Source organism: Phacochoerus africanus, chromosome 10, assembly GCF_016906955.1.
Source record: "Phacochoerus africanus isolate WHEZ1 chromosome 10, ROS_Pafr_v1, whole genome shotgun sequence".
Lineage (NCBI taxonomy): Eukaryota > Metazoa > Chordata > Mammalia > Artiodactyla > Suidae > Phacochoerus > Phacochoerus africanus.
Genome location: NC_062553.1, coordinates 26268624 through 26286501, shown reverse-complemented (window position 1 = coordinate 26286501; position 17878 = coordinate 26268624). Strand labels below are relative to the sequence as shown.

General features: G+C 35.9%; 1 pseudogene; it reads left to right on the top strand.

Annotated features, from left to right (window-relative positions):
- The first annotated feature begins 4436 nt into the window (after window positions 1-4436).
- The window catches only part of LOC125137376 (nuclear envelope pore membrane protein POM 121C-like), a 59198-nt pseudogene continuing 45756 nt past the window's right edge, over window positions 4437-17878 (top strand).

Below are 17878 nucleotides of genomic sequence, written 5' to 3'. Positions count from 1 at the left end.
ACTCACTTGTAACAAAAAGTTTAATTATTGGTAAGAGTTCATTAGCATCCACATGAGGGACTGATTTTACCATGTACTAAGACATTATTTTAAAATCATCATCAAGAGAAAAAAATAGCCTAAGATTTCTGAAATTTCTTCTTAGAGATGTTATAATGTGATCATCAATTATAGGAGTTTTCTCTTCAGTGAAAATGACATTGAATTTGTTCCAAGTTGTGTTTTTGTCTTAAAAATATTCTGATAAACATTATTCAAGCATGATTGACAGTTTGAGGGAAATTACACATATTATAATAACAAAAGTCTTCTAATAATTTTATAAATGATGAAAAAGTTCACTCAATCATAATAAAGTTTTAGACTATTTCCTAAAGGAAAGTTCATGTAATTGAGTTCATCTTCTCACTTTTATTACAGGAAAATTTTGATAGTGCTTTACAACATGGTTTTCATATCAATATTTCATTTAAGTTTTGAGGAACTAGAGTGAAAGAAGCAAGAACCATTTCATTTTCATGTTTTTCTTGGTCTCAAAATTCATGTCTTTGATTGAATTTTTATTCAAACAAAAATTCTAAAGCCAATGACAATCATTACATATTTTCCCGCAAATTAAGACTGAATTTTTCTTACCTTGATTGCAAGTAAGGATAAAGCAACTTCTATCTTTTTTTTTTTTGGTGGCAACAAGGGACATTTAATCAATAGTGATGTTTTAAGTATCATCAAATATTACCTTTCACACATGTGAACAGGACTTAAGCAATAAAACCAGGAACCAGTATTAGCATTGAACTGTTCTTAAGTACAGTCACCTCTGTACAACTAAAACTACAGAGAACTTAAAACAAACTTTGCATGTTCTTATGATGGTAGAATGCTGAAAAATATTTTATAATACTAATTTTTATAATAGAACCTCAAATGATTAAGCATTACTGAATGGTATTGTTAGAGAGGATCCAGGGAGGATGTGCAGAATTTGGTCACATTTCTTCTTGAACTTTAAAAAAAAAATAAGTAATTTCCAAGACCATTGGGAAAATGTATTTATTCTTACCATAAATACTACTTCAAACCTGTCTTCACTTTACTGAGATTATCCAGTTGTGACTTAAGAAGTATCATATTACTAGAAAGAGCACCACCTTCTTTGTAGTGGAACCCAGTTGCTTGTTTTGCTCCAATTAACTTTTACTGGGACTTCTTCCTAAAAAATGGTAATGATGACAAACTAATGATGCTGCTTTAACTCTTTTATACTTCCTTCTAGATTAAAATACATCTCCAATGATGGAGAAGTAAGATAATTTTTCCCCATTTGGAATCAGTAAAATGAGACTTATGGAAAACATGCCTTTTGCCAGTGCTATAACATCGGGGTGTGGAGGGTCCTAGACTCAAACCAAGAACTTCAGTGTTGTCAAAATTAATGGCTTTCAGATCTGATGTTGCAACATGCCAAACAGGGATATAATTTTTAAAATTATAACAATAATTTAGGTAATTTTCATGACTTTATTATGTGATAGGGAATATAACAAGTAGTTTATGTGTGGTAAAATTTAATCTCCACAAATAATCTATGTGACAGGTTGTCTAATATATATATAGAGAGAGGTATAGCTATAGCTATTGAGACTGGCTATCAATATGAATCTATATCTTTTCATCTATTACTATATATTCATCTCTACATCTATAGGCAGAAGCTGTCAAAGCTTGGAGACTTGCTCCAAGTTAAATATCCAATAAACAGCAGAACAATTTGAAATGATCCATCAATAATATATCACAGACAATCCCAGAAGCAATCCTTTCCTTTTAAATACATTGGATTACATGGACCACCTAGCTTCTAGTTCTGCTCTTTGATACATATACCTATTCATAAGGGAATTTAGATTTTGCCACAGGAAGATGCAGTGAATCAGGATAAGACACTGGTTTATGTCTCTTAAGAAATACATGCTAATTTATCCATTTATTATACAAATATTTATTTAGAAAATATTTGCTAGTCACTTGATACAGGACAATGTGAATTTCACCCATTTGGAGGAACATTATAAAGATGTCTTAAAGTAAAATTTCACTTTGATTGTTTTTCACATGCTTTCTGAGATTTATTCTAAGATATTTTAGCATTCTTATTTTTGATATTATGAAAAATAACAATTGTATTATCTAAATTTGAAAAGGACTGATTTTTATTATATTTTCTGCTTTTGAGTGTAGGGACGTTTTAATGATTTATGGGCATTAAGAAAGAATGGAACTTGTGTTCTTTTTTGCCTATCACTAAGGGAGAAAAAATTAGCAAAGTTTAGCACTCTTTGTTACAAATAATATACTAGAAAATCTAGTAAGATAAATGTGGATAAAATATTCAACTTAAACATTTTTCTGAAAAAGTCAATTCTAAAAAGTACAAATAATCTACAATTACAAACAATGAAGAGGTGGTCTCTCACCAGTCTGAATTAGTCAACAAATTATATTTAAGTCTAAGGGACTTTCTCTTTTATCCAATTTAGGCTTATTTACAGACTGATCATGGTCTCTCAGTTGTGTTAAGTTTGTTGATCTAAATCTGAAGATGTAGATTAGCATCAAAGAGTTTATACATGTTTGTAGTCCTACATCTAAAAATAAAGATATTCCTACTTAATTATTCTTTTAAGAAAAATGAGCATCTAATGAAAGTAATATGTGTGTCCTGAATATATCACTGACTATTGTAGGTTTAAAAAAAAAAAAAGAGAGAGATATTGGGGGAGGTCTAAAATGGTGGGTTAGCAGGAGGTAAGGCTTACCTATTCCCACAAATACATTCAAAATACAACTACATGTGGAACTAGCCACACAGAGAATTTGCCAAAAAACTGACAAAAGACCTCAAGATTATGTCAGAACAAGAAAAACATTACACAACCAGATAGGACATAAGAAAAGAAAGAAGAACAAGAGAAAAGGAAGGAAAAGGAAACAAAACAGGACCTTCTCTCCTAGGAAGGAGCTGAAAAGAGAAATAGCTCCTGCACCCCAGGAAGTTCCCCCACAAGCAATAAGATCAGCCAAAAACAGTGGAGAAACTCTAGACAAGTAGTACAAAGCAGTTAAAACAGAGACAATCCCCCACAAACGGTTAGTCTACAGGCAACGGGCAACCATAGGCAGGTGCCGGCAGGTGTTGGGAACTGAAACTCTGGCTTTAGAGTTTAGATTCAGAGAGGGAGCTGGGGCTGGCTCTTTGGAGGAAAAAAAATGGGACTGACCAAGTGGAAAGAGCCTGGAGGGACCAGAGTATAGGGAAGCCACTATGGAGAGTTGCCACCTAAGTGAAGGCAACCCAGTCAGGGTTAGAGACTAGAGGCCATCGTGGGGGGTGCTGGAAGGAAAGGTGGGGTCCACCACTACAGTCTTGTTCCCTGTGCCCACTTTCTCAAGCTGCAGGACATTCCCTGTCTCAGCTCAGGGAACCACTTGGTGGTAGCAGCTGCCTAGCAATGGCTGGGAAGCAGACCCACCCATAGGGCTACAGACTTCTTGGAGCAGGTGGAATAACTGCCTGAGGGAATAGCACAAGTTTATGGTTCCTAACAGTGGTCCCCTGCAGGCAGAGGCACCCACCTCCCAACAGATTAGGGAAAACACAGGTGTCTTGGCTCTACCCAGAGGATTTGCAGAAGCTTGTGCCTGCGGTGCCTGATCAGTGCCAGAAAAGCTGACAGTGGCAGCACCCATTCCTGCAAGAGGGACACTGATGCCCACTCCCTGTTGATCAGGCAAAACACAGACACCTTGTCTCTGCCCAGAGAATGTGCAGAGGCTTGTGCCCGTAGAGCAGAACCAGAAGAACTGCTGGCAGCAGGCCATTCCAGTGAGAGGGCCATGGATACCCATTCCCTGTCAATCAAGGAAAAAATAGGTGCTTTTACTCCACTCAGAGGATCTGCAGAGGCTCATACCAGCGGTACCCAATCAGTGCCAGAAGAGCTGATGGCAGAAGTGCCCATTCCCTTAAGAGGCCCAATGGTGCCCACTCCCTGACAGAGCCATAGGCTGCCCAACTGAAGAAAAGTGGTAGTGGCCAAGTGAAGGCTCATGTCAGTGTCACTCCACACCCAGGGAGCCAGGGGAAGCCCATTAACCCACATTCCAAGGTACAGGGCTACAGAGAGCACTCCTACCAGCAACAAGGCGGGGGAGGAATCACCAGAAACACACATCCTGCAGCTACAGAGAGAGCCTTTGAGCAAGAATTAGGGTGAAGCCCCTGCCCCTGGGACTTTAGAGAGAGATCCTTAGAGTGCCCAAACAAGGGGAGGGCAGGCAGAATAGTGGCACCTGCCTGTATCTACAGGGAGCAGTCCCTAGAGCTTTCCAGGCAAAGAGAAAGGTGGCAGGAAATGTGACTGACATTGAAAGCTATGAAAAATAGCCCTCAAAGCTACCTGCTAGCAGGAGGGCCTGTAAGAGACACTGCTACTCCTGCAAGCTACAAAAGTAATCCTGTGAATGGTGAAATACTGCCACCTGCCTCACAGACCCTATCTCTATCCCTAGCAACTTCCCAGCTACAGGGCAAGTGTGATACCATTGTTCCCAACATGTCCTCTGGGTATACATGAACTGCAACCTCCCTTGAGAACTCCAGGACTGGGCACCTACTTCAACATCTGCAAACCAACTGTCAAGGGGAAGATAAACAGAAAGGAGGACACTATGAGATGTCAAAGAAGCAGTTTTCAGACAAAGGAACAAGACAAAAACACATAGAAACCACTAAATGAGCAGATAGGCAATTTACCTGAAAAAGAATTCAGAATGATGATTATAAAGATGATCCAAGATCTTAGAAAAAGAATGTAGACATAGATGCAGAACTTAAAAAAAAATGTTTGACAAAGAGCTAGAAGATTTAAAGAGCAAGATGAATAGTGCAGTAGTTGAAATAAAAAATAATCTAGAATGAACCAATAGCAGGTTAATGGAGGCAGAAGAATGAAAAGTGGGGTGGAAGACAGAGTGGTGGAAATCAGTGCTATAGAAAAGAATAAAGAACGAAGAATGAAAAAAAAAAAAACTGAGGAGAGTCTAAGAGACCTCTGGGACAACATTAAACATACCAACATTTGCATCATAGGAGGTTCCAGAAGGAGAATAGAGAAAGAAAGGACCAGATAAAACATTTGAGGAGATTAAAACCAAAAATTTCCGAAATATGGGAAAGGGAACACTAACTCAAGTGGAAGAAGCACAGAGATTTCCATAAAAATAAACCCAAGAAGAAATACAGCAAAGCACATACTACTCAAACTGACAAAAATTAAGTTCAAAGAAAAAATATTAAGATCCACAAGGGAAAAGCAATAAATCACATATAAGGGAATCCCCATAGGGATAACAGCTGATCTTTCAGCAGAAACTATAATCCAGAAGAGACTGGCAAAATATACTTGAGGTGATGAAGAGGCGGAAACTAGAACCAAGAATACTATACCCAGCAAAGCTCCCATTCAAATCAGATGGAGAGATCAAAAACTCTACAGACAAGCAAAAGCTAAAAGAATTCAACACCTCCAAACCAGTTCTACATCAACTACTAAAGGAACTTCTCTAAGCAGAAAAGGAAAAGCTACAATTAGAAACAAGAATATTAAAAATGAAAACACTGGTAAAGGCAAAGATAATTTAAAAGTAGGAAATCACCCATTGACAAATATTATGTCTAAACTAGCAAGCACAAGAAGAGGAGAGGACTAATGAATAACATTGAAAATGCATTTGAAATTAAGATACCAACAATCAGAAACAATTCTGCACACATATAGATGGATACATCAAAATATAAGGGGAACAACAAATCAAATAACTATAATGGTCACACATATTAAAAAAAAAAAAGCCAAACATAATACTAAAGATGGTCACAATCACAAGAGAAGACAAAAAAAGGATGGGATCAAAAAATACCCACAATAGCAAGCTAAATAATAATCATAATTAAATAATAAGTACATACTTATCCATAATTACATTGAATGTAAATGGATTAAACACTCCAACTGAGCGACAAAGATTGGCTGAATGGATTCAACAGCAAGACCCACGTATATGCTGTCTACAAGACTCTCACTTCAGATCTAAGGACACAAAGAGACTTAAAGTGAAGGAATGGAAGAAAATATTACATGCAAATGGAAATTATAGAAAAGCAGGAGTAGCAATACTCATAAGACAAAATAGATTTTAAACTAAAGAAGGTCACAAGAGACAAAGAAGGGCATTTCATAATTTCATAATCAAAGGATCAATACAAGAAGAAGAAATAACAATTGTAAATATATATATATATATATATATATATATATGTACCCAACATAGGAGCAGCACAATATATAAGGCAGCTACTAACATCTATAAAAGGGAAATTGACAATAACACAATAATTGTTGGAGATTTTAACACTCTGCTCATAACAATAGACAGGTCATCCAGACAGAAAATCAGCAAGGAAACACTGATCTTAAATGATACTATAGACCAAGAAGACTTAACTGATATATATTGAACTTTTCACCCAGAAGCAGCAGAATATATTTTCTTCTTATGTGCACATAGAACATTCTTCAGGATAGATCACACCTTGGGCCACAGATCTAACCTTGGTAAATTAAAAAAAAAAACCCTGAAATTATTTAGCTTTTTCTCTGATCACAATGCTATGAGACTAGAAATCAACTGCAAGAAAAAAGGAGCACAAAACATAAAATCTTGGAAGCTAAAAAATATGCTACTAAACAACCAATGGATCATTGAAGAGATCAAAGAGGAAATTAAAAGATACATAAAGACAAATGACAATAAAGATACAACAATCCAAAACCTATGGGACACAGAAAAAGCAGTTCTGAAAGGGAATTTTATAGCAATACAGTCTTATCGCAGGAAAGAAGAAAAATTGTGAATAAACAACCTAAACTTACACCTTAAACATCTAGAGAAGGAAGAACAGAGCCCACAATTAGTAGAAGGAAAGAAATCATAAAGATTAGAGCAGAAATTGGTAACATAGAGACAAAGAAAACTATTGAGAAGATCAATGAAATCAAAAGTTGGTTCTTTGCAAAGATTAACAAAATTGTTAAACCGTTAGCCAGGAAAAAAAGGGAGAGGGTTCAAATCAATAAAATTAGAAATTTAAAAAGGAGAAGTTACAACTGACACAGCAGAAATACAAAGGATCATGAGAAACTACTATGAGCAACTGTATGTCAATAAAATGGAGAGCCTAGAAGAAACGGACAGATTCTTTCAAAGGTACAACCTTCAAAGACTGAACAATGAAGAAATAGAAAATATGATTAGACCAATCACAAGCGCTAAATTTGAAAATGTGATTAAAAAACTTCCAAAAAAACCAAAAGTCCAAGACCTGATGGCTTCACAGCTGAGTTCTACCAAACATTCAGAGAAGAGTTAATACCTCTTCTTCTGAAACTTTTCCAGAAAACTGCAGAGGAAGGAAGACTCCCAAGCTAATTCTATGAAGCCATCATTATTCTGATACCAAAACCAGACAAAGAAGAATATCAGAGAATGTTTAAGGAAAAAGCAATCCCTCTCTCCACAACCCATATCTTTCTAACTTAATGTACAACTTTCTCTGAGGATAGTGTTGACCTGTAGCATTGTTATTTGAGCCTCCTCATTTTCTCATATTCTTAGAAGCAGAAAAAGGCAACACAAGGGAAAGGAATCTCCCTCATGTACTATTTGATTTTCTTTGTGCCATTTTGCAATTAATTACAAATCACATCTTCCTTTTTTTGAGGATTATACCATTCACCTATGACACTTCTCTCTCACCTAGTAATTTAAAAAAAGTGTTTAATCCTAGAATACTCATTCTTGTGTAACGACTATAACGTCTCTTAAACTTCTTGTTGTCTTTCAGTATCACAATTTTTATTGCTCACTTTGTTGTGTACCTGAACCAAGAACCTAAAATCTACAACTTTGACCTCTTTGGACAAAATATACAAATAAATTGTCTTCTCAATTTGTTTTTGTTATTGTTGTTGCTGTTGTTTTTAAAATACACCTGGTTGACCCAGACCTAAAATCTAGTTACTTTCCCTAATTTCTAACTGACTAAGAAAGGCTGGATACAACCACAAAATTTGGCAGTTTGATAGCTCAAGAAATGTACCATTTCCAGTAGGAACTCTGGACTGTGCCTCTTTTTTTTTCAATAATGTCTTTAATCTTACACCCCTCTCTAAACTTAAACTTATTTTTCTTCTAGTTTGCTTCCCTTGAAAGAGTAGACTCTACTGCTCTATATCCTTACTTCCTTCTATGCATTCTTATCTCTACAAAGAATCTTTTTCTAATCCCATACCTCTAAAGAAATTGATTGTTATGATTCAGCAATGTCCTGCAGGGGCTGAAAACTCCATGTCTTTGATGAATCCATGAGGATAAAGCTAAGACACCTATTTCTTGAAATTATATCTGAGGACACCACTCAATCCTCCTTGGCTAGACATATGAACATATCCCACTTAACCAGATAGCATTGCCCAGATTCTTATTATTTCATATGCCATCTCTGTCCAACCAAGCCCAAGCCATAGAATAATTTTAAAAAATTAAAAGGCAGTTCTGAGGCCATTGAATACAAGGAAAACTATCCTAACCATGAGTATACAGCTTGCAAAGAACATTACAGCTTTTTTTTTAAATCTTTATTTCCACAATAACTGATGTAAAGACCATGCTATTTTGGTTCTGCCTATGGAGATCCCACAGACCATATGGATACACTTATTAGAAATGATGCTAAGCCAATGGTATTCAGAGCTGAAACAATAGAATCCCCCCCTTAAGCTATCTGAGTTTTATTTTTATTTACATGCACATAAATTAGTCTAGAATAATCCATATAACTAACTTAAATGTTTGCTTTAGAAATTAAAATCAGGACTTGCTGTGGAGCAGTGGGTTAATGATCCAGCTCCTCTCTGAGGCTTTGTAGCTTTAATTCCACTCAGATTTGATCCCTGGCCCAGGAACTTCCATATGCCACAGGTACAGCTAGAAAAAGAAAATAAATTGAAATCAGATAAGGTATGTTATGGTTATATTTTAGTTTAAAAATTTAGATACAGTTTTTAACTAAAGCATGTTGAAACTACAAAAAAAGTTTCAATTCAGCCTAAAAGGATAAAATATTAATATTATAAAAAGAAGCAGATTAGCTTTAGAGGTTATAACTTAGAAATGTTCAAGTGGAAAGTCAATGTTGAGAAGTATTACAATGGAGCATGGTCAGATTTGAAATGAGCAAAACCTTTCTAGATTTTTAAATAACATGTAAGTAAAGATGCATTCAAATTATTTGTTTGTACTATTTTATTCTTGCATGGAAATGCTGAACAAAGCATGAAGAATAGATGTAAGATATATATATTATAAAATATAATATTTATATTTGTTTATTTTATTTGAAAGTATAATAAATATATAGATCCATTTGAATATAATAGATAGCTATATGATTCTGATATTTCCTGTGAAAGAACATGGGATAGTCTCCATTAATCCATTCCTTGTTTAAAGCTTTTTAAAGTTTTACAGATGTCTGCACAGAGGTCTTGCCCATGTATTTTCAGGTTTATTCTCAATACCTTTTCATTTAATTGATATTGTTATCAGTGTTATTTAAAATTCCAATATTTAAACTGTAGGCTATTGTTTTAAAATATAGGTTATATTTGTACCAGAACTTTTTAACAGTAATGGAATCATTCAGATTTTTTAATTTTTTTTGGGTCACTTTGACTTGTGGTCCCTAACTTCAGGTGAATATGCTCAGAATTCTTCACCTTGCTTCTGGCCCCAGGCTTTGCCCCTCCAGAGGTACTGCTCTGGGTAGCTTACTTCAGGAAACTCTTCTGAACTGAATTTGGCTCCTGCTATAGTAGTTCAAGTGCATATTTTATGAGAAGGTAAAAACTTGGCAACTTCTTCTTCATTTGTAAGACCAGTGATGACCCAAGAAGAGTTTCTTCTACAAATGGAATTTCCTCATAGACATGACGCTGGAAGTATAGCTATGTGTTTATTGTTAAAGTTAATATTTTAAACCTAACAGAGGCAGCACAGAATAATTATTTTTTTAATAAAAAGCAAAAGACTTTGAATTATACCCCTAGATTGGAGTCTAAATTGTACCATGCATTCTTTGGATAAATACGTGCCAACTGCATTTTTGCACCTCAATTTTCTTACCTCTAAAATAGGAACAATAATAGTACTTCTGACATAGGGCTGCTTTACAGATTGAGTTAATATATATAAAACAAGTACAAAAGCATGTGGAACATAGCAAGAAATATAAAAGTATTTTCATTATTAAGTTAGTTTCATTTAAAATATAAGCTTAAGTGATTTTGCCCGGGAAAATATTTTTCATAAAGAAAACTTTAATATAAATACTGCAGATAAATGAGCCATTACCATAATTGTTTTCTTATTTAATTTTCTGATTGACTCACAAATGGATTTTTCCACTTATAAAATTATTATGATTGTTTTTATCATCTTCTTGTCAATGACAGTTGAAAATGCTGATTTTTGTAACTAGTAATTTGTCATTAAAATGTTTTCCTTGAAAATTATGATCAGAAATCAGAAAGCTAAAGTAATAAATTCACAAGTACATAAATGACAGGATGAAACAAAATTTTCTTTTTACGATTATAGGCATTTTTTGATACTAGTCTGTCTGCTTTTGATATGCTTAAAATACATCAAACCACTTTTTTTTCAGAGAATAAGCTTAATACCAAATAAATTAGGATGAGGATCAAGATTGCAGAGGAGTAAGATATGGTGCTCAACTTCTCCTACAAACACATCCAAAAAGAAAAAAAATTCACATGTAGAATGATTCACACAGAACATCTACTAAATACTTGCAGAAGACCTTAAACCTCCCAAAAGGGCAAGAAACCCTTCATATAACTGGGTAGAACAAAGGAAATAAGAAAAGAGAAAAGGAATCAGGATGAGACTAGAACTCCTGAGAGGGAGGTGTTAAAGAGGAAAGGAACCCACACCCTGGGAAGACACCTAACTGACGGGGAGATCAGCCAAGACAGAGGGACCTCAGAGTTTTAGAGAAAAACATAGCAGCTTGACTGAGGAGAACAAAGCAGAGGGTACTACCACCCCTAGACACCACAGTCTGAGACACTTGGGAAGGAGCTGGGTGCTGAGATTTAGGCTCTGGAGGTCAGTTCTGGGGAGAAGAATATGGTTGGCTATGTAGAGACAGCCTGAGGGGCTAGAGAGCTGTGCACCGTGGGCTGGGAAGCTGAGTGCCAATTGAGGGAACCTAGGAGGAGGTCTGGGCCTACAAGAGAAGCAAGCCACCATTGTTGGAGAGGGAAAGAGAAGGAGGGGAGGACTGCCAGGGGAATATCTTTCCCTATGCACATAAGGTCTCTCACAGGGTGGGGTGACTCTGATGAAGGCTACAGGTAGTGAGGCACCACTTGCACAAGCCATGGGTAACAGGGTGCCTCTTGTGGGCTACGGGTGGCCAGGCACCTCTCATGTGGGCTAAGGGCAACAGGGAGCTAAGTGTAATGCAGAGCCTCTTGCCTTGTCTACAGGCAGTGGGGTCAAACCACAGCAGACATTTCAGACACCAGAGGTAGGCATGGCCTGTCACCACTAGGGGTCTGTGAACAGATACCACCTGCAGCCCCAGTCACCTCATAGGTTGGCAAAGAAGAGGGCACTGCAACTGAGCACCACCCACTGCTCTCACTCTCCTGGGAATGCAGCCACATTGCTGTTGCCACTGCTAAGTGCTCCAGGCACTACCTACACCTGCCTGGTCACTGTTGCTTCCCAGGGCTCTGCAACTAGGAGAAGTCTGTGCCACCTTCCCACAGGTCCTTGCCACTGTCAAGGACCCCAAAACCAGGCACTAGCTATTAGTCCTACCCATTGCCTCCATCTCCCTAGAGGCATACAGGTCACCCTAAAAATAAAAAGTAAGATCTCAGAAATTTAACAGTGGACCTCACACATATAAATAGCCCTCTAAGACTACAGTGGATGTTTTCCCTAAACTCACAGAATAAGAAAAATATAAGCAAAATGAAGAACCTCAAGAAACATTCCCAGTTAAAAGAACAGAAGAATTCACCTAAAGGAACAACAATGAAACAGAACTCCGCCATCTAACAGACACTAAATTAAAAAAGGAGATAGTAAAAATACTGAAGGAATTAAGAAATTAAGAGCAGATATGAACAGTAATGCAGATTGTTCTAGAAAGGAACTAGAAAATACAAGGAGGAGCCAAAAGACCCCAGAAAATTCATTCACAGAGATGCAAGCTGAGTTAAAGTTACTGAAGAGCAGAATGAATAATTCAGAGTAGCAAATTAGTGACTTAGAAGACAGAATAATGGAAATCATCCAATCAGAACAGCAGAGAGAAAACCAAATTAAAAGAAAAAAATGAAAGCAATATAAGAGATTTATGGGATAATATAAAGTGGGCCAAACTATGCAAAATAGGGATTCCAAAAGGAGAAGGAAAGAAAGGAGATTGAAAATATATTTGAAGAAATTATGGTTGAAAACTTTCTAAATCTAAAGGAACCAGATACCAAGATACAGGAAGCAAAGAGTGTCCCAAACAAGTTGAAACCAAACAGGCCCACACCAAGACATATTATAATATAAAGGGCAAAAGTTAAAGAGCAGATTCTAAAGGCAGCAAGAATAAAACAAAGACTTAATTATAAGGGAACCCCCATAAAACTATCAGCTGATTTCTCTATAGGAACACTACAGGCCAGAGAGAGTGTCAAGATATATTCAAAGTTCTAAAAGGGAAAACTTTTACATCCTAGAATACTCTATCCAGACATAATATCATTTAAAATAGAAGGAGAAATAGAGAATTTCTCCAACAAACAAAAACTGAAAGAGTACAGCAATACTAAACCAATTCCAAAAGAAATACTGAAAGGGCTCCTCTAAATAAAGAAGTAAGAAGAAATTGGAATAAAGGAAAATCACAATTGGAAAGCAGTTGTGTAAATAAGCCAGTATACAGAGGTAAATAGATGGGGGGGGGGGGAACAACTTTTAAAAGTAATTCTAAACACAAGGAAAAGCAAAAGCACAAACATGAAGATATTTTAAAAAAAAAAAGGACTTCAAAGTCAAAAAATGAGAGGAAGGAAAGTAAGAAAATCTAGACTCTATTTTTCTGGAATGTGTTTGACCCTATATGACAATCAGGCTGGAGCAAGCAGATGTAGGAAGAGGTTAACATACTTGAAAAACAAGGCAATCACAAATTGAAACCAAATATTACATCCACAAAAACTAAAAAGAAGAGGATACAAGCATAACATAAAAGAAAATCATCTAACCAAAAAAAAAAAAAAAAGAAAGGAACAAAGGAAAAACAGAATCAACTGGAAAACACGGTTTAAAATGGCAATAAATATATATTTATCAATAATTACCTTAAATGCCAATGGACTGAATGTTCCAAGCAAAAGAAATAGAGTGGTATATTGGCTAAAAGAAAACAAAAAGCCTACAATATTCTCTCTACAAGAGATTCACCTCAGAACAGAGGACAAATATAAACTTAAAGTGGGAGGATGGAAAAAGATGTTTCATGCAAATGGGAAACACAGGAAAGCAGGAGGTACAATAGTCATATCAGACAAAATAGACTTTATTTTATTTTTTTTATTTTTTTTAATATTTTTTTTATTTTCCCACTGTACAGCAAGGGGGTCAGGTTATCCTTACATGTATACATTACAATTACATTTTTCCCCCAGCCTTTCTTCTGTTGCAACATGAGTATCTAGACAAAGTTCTCAATGCCATTCAGCAGGATCTCCTAGTAAATCTATTCTAAGTTGTGTCTGATAAGCCCAAGCTCCCGATCCCTCCCACTCCCTCCCTCTCCCATCAGGCAGCCACAAGTCTCTTCTCCAAGTCCATGATTTTCTTTTCTGAGGAGATGTTCATTTGTGCTGGATATTAGATTCCAGTTATAAGTGATATCATATGGTATTTGTCTTTGTCTTTCTGGCTCATTTTGCTCAGTATGAGATTCTCTAGTTCCATCCATGTTGCTGCAAATGGCATTATGTCATTCTTTTTTATGGCTGAGTAGTATTCCATTGTGTATATATACCACCTCTTCCGAATCCAATCATCTGTCGATGGACATTTAGGTTGTTTCCATGTCCTGGCTATTGTGAATAGTGCTGCAATGAACATGCGGGTGCACGTGTCTCTTTTAAGGAGAGTTTTGTCCAGATAGATGCCCAAGAGTGGGATTGTGGGGTCATATAGAAGTTCTATGGATAGATTTCTAAGGTATCTCCAAACTGTTCTCCATAGTGGCTGTACCAGTTTACATTCCCACCAGCAGTGCAGGAGGGTTCCCTTTTCTCCACAGCCCCTCCAGCACTTGTTATTTGTGGATTTATTAATGATGGCCATTCTGACTGGTGTGAGGTGATATCTCATGGTAGTTTTGATTTGCATTTCTCTTATAATCAGCGATGTTGAGCATTTTTTCATGTGTTTGTTGGCCATCTGTATATCTTCTTTGGAGAAATGTCTATTCAGGTCTTTTGCCCATTTTTCCATTGATTGATTGGCTTTTTTGCTGTTGGGTTGTATAAGTTGTTTATATATTCTAGAGATTAAGCCCTTGTCAGTTGCATCATTTGAAACTGTTTTCTCCCATTCTGTAAGTTGTCTTTTTGTTTTCTTTTGGGTTTCCTTTGCTGTGCAAAAGCTTTTCAGTTTGATGAGGTCCCATGGGTTTATTTTTGCTCTAATTTCTCTTGCTTTGGGAGCCTGACCTGAGAAAATATTCATGATGTTGATGTCAGAGAGTGTTTTGCCTATGTTTTCTTCTAGGAGTTTGATGGTGTCCTGTCGTATATTGAAGTCTTTCAGCCATTTGGAGTTTATTTTTGTGCATGGTGTGAGGGTGTGTTCTAGTTTCATTGCTTTGCATGCAGCTGTCCAGGTTTCCCAGCAATGCTTGCTGAATAGACTTTCTTTTTCCCATTTGATGTTCTTGCCTCCCTTGTCAAAGAGTAATTGACCATAGGTGTCAGGGTTTATTTCTGGGTTCTCTATTCTGTTCCATTGGTCTGTCTGTCTGTTTTGACACCAGTACCACACTGTTTTGATGACTGTGGCTTTGTAGTATTTCTTGAAGTCTGGGAGAGTTATGCCTCCTGCTTGGTTTTTGTTTCTCAGGATTGCTTTGGCGATTCTGGGTCTTTTGTGGTTCCATATAAATGTTTGGATTGTTTGTTCTAGTTCTGTGAAAAATGTCATGGGTAATTGGATAGGGATTGCATTGAATCTGTAGATTGCTTTGAGTAGTATGGCCATTTTTACAATATTGATTTTCCCAATCCAGGGACATGGAATATCTTTCCATTTCTTTACATCTTCTTTGATTTCTTTGATTAAAGTTTTATAGTTCTCAGCATATAGGTCCTTTACCTCCTTGGTCAGGTGTATTCCGAGGTATTTGATTTTGTGAGGTGCAATTTTAAAAGGTATCGTATTTTTGTATTCCTTTTCTAATGTTTCATTGCTGGTATACAGAAATGCAACTGACTTCTGAATGTTAATCTTAAACCCACAGCAAATATAATACTCAATGGGGAAAAACTGAAAGCCTTCTCACTCAAATCTGGAACAAGACAGGGATGCCCACTCTCACCACTGCTCTTCAACATAGTTTTGGAAGTCCTAGCCACAGCAATTAGGCAAACAAAAGAAATAAAAGGCATCCATATAGGAAGAGAAGAGATAAAACTGTCACTGTATGCAGATGACATGATACTATACATAGAAAACCCTAAGGATTCAACCCAAAAACTACTTGAACTGATTAATGAATTCAGCAAAGTAGCAAAATAGACTCTAAAATGAAGACCATAAATAAAGACAAAAGAAGGACACTATTTAATGATAAAAGAATCCATTCAAGAAAAGGTTATTACAATCATCAATATATATGCCCCCAATACAGGAGTACTCAGATACATACGACAAATACTAACAGATATAAAAGGAGAAATTGATGGAAACATAATAATAGTAGGAGACTTTAACTCCCCACTCACATCAATGGACAGATCCTCTAGACAGAAAATCAATAAGGTAAGAGAGACCCTAAATGACAAAATAGAAAAGTTAGACTTAATTGACATTTTCAAGAAATCATATCCAAAAAAATCAGAATACACATTCTTTTCAAGTGCACATGGGATATTCTCAAGGACTGACCACATACTAGTGCACAAAACTAACCTCAACAAATATAAGAGTATAGAAATTATTTCAATTATCTTCTCTGACCACAATAGCATGAAATTATAAATCAAGCACAGGAAAAGAAATGGCAAAAAATTTACTACATTAACACTAAACAAAATGCTACTAAAAACCAGTGGTTGGTGAGGAAATCCAAAGAAAAATTAAAAATTACCTCGAAATAAATAATAACCCAACCTATGGGATGTCACAAAAGCAGTGCTAAAAGAGAAGATACAATACAAGCCTTCCTCAAAAAAGAAGAAAAATCTCAAATCAAAAACTTAAAACACCACCTAAAAGAATTGGAAAAAGAAAAACAAACAACAGCTAAAGTAAGCAGAAGGAAAGAAATCATAAAAAATCAGAGAGGAAATCAATAAAATAGAGGTTCAAAAAATAATAGAAAAAAATCAATAAAACCAAGAGCTGGTTCTTTGAAAGGGTAAATGTAATTGACAAACCTCTGGGAGTAATCACCTAGAAGAGGAGAGAAAGAATTTAAACAAAGAAATGAAAAAGGAGAAATCTCAACAGATACTACCAAAATACAAAAAGAGATCTAGAGAGAGAATACTATGAACAATTATATGCCAACAAATTTGACAACCTAGAAGAAATGGACAACTTTCTAGAGTTAAACAGCCCACCAAAACTGACAAGAAGAAATAGATCAATTTAACAGACTAATCACTAGAAATGAAATAGAATATATAATAAAAATACTCCCAACAAACAAAAGTCCAGGACCCTATGGCTTCACAGGTGAATTCTACCAAACATACAAAGAAGAATGTATACCTATCCTTCATAATCTTTTCCAAATTTGAAGAAGAATAAACATTCCCAAAGACATTCTATGAACCACCATCACCCTAATACCAAAACCAGACAAAGATACTACCAAGAAAGAAAATTATAGGCCAATAACTTTGATGAATATACACCCAAAAATTCTCAACAAAATTTCAGCCAGCTGAATCCAACAACATAGAGAAAGATCATACAACATCACCAAGTGGTATTCAACACAAGTTTACATGGTTGGTTCAACATATGTAAATAAATCAATGTAATAAGCCACATTAACAAAGAAAAGTCAAAAACCAAATGATCATCTCAATAGGTGCAGAAAAAGCATTTGACAAAATCTAATATCAATTCATGATAAAAACTCTTAACAAAGTGGATATAGAGGGAACATAACATAATCAAAGCCACTTATGACAAAACCACAGCTAATACAATAATCCAAGGAGAAAAGCTGAAAGCTTTCACACTAAAATCTGTTACAAGACAAAGATGCCCAATCTCACTTTTATTCAACACAGTATTGGAAATCCTAGCCAGAACAATCAGGCAAACAAAAGAAATAAAAGGTATCCAAATTGGAAGAGAAGAAGTAAAACTGTCACTCTATGCTGATAATATGATACTATATATAGAAAACCCTATGGAC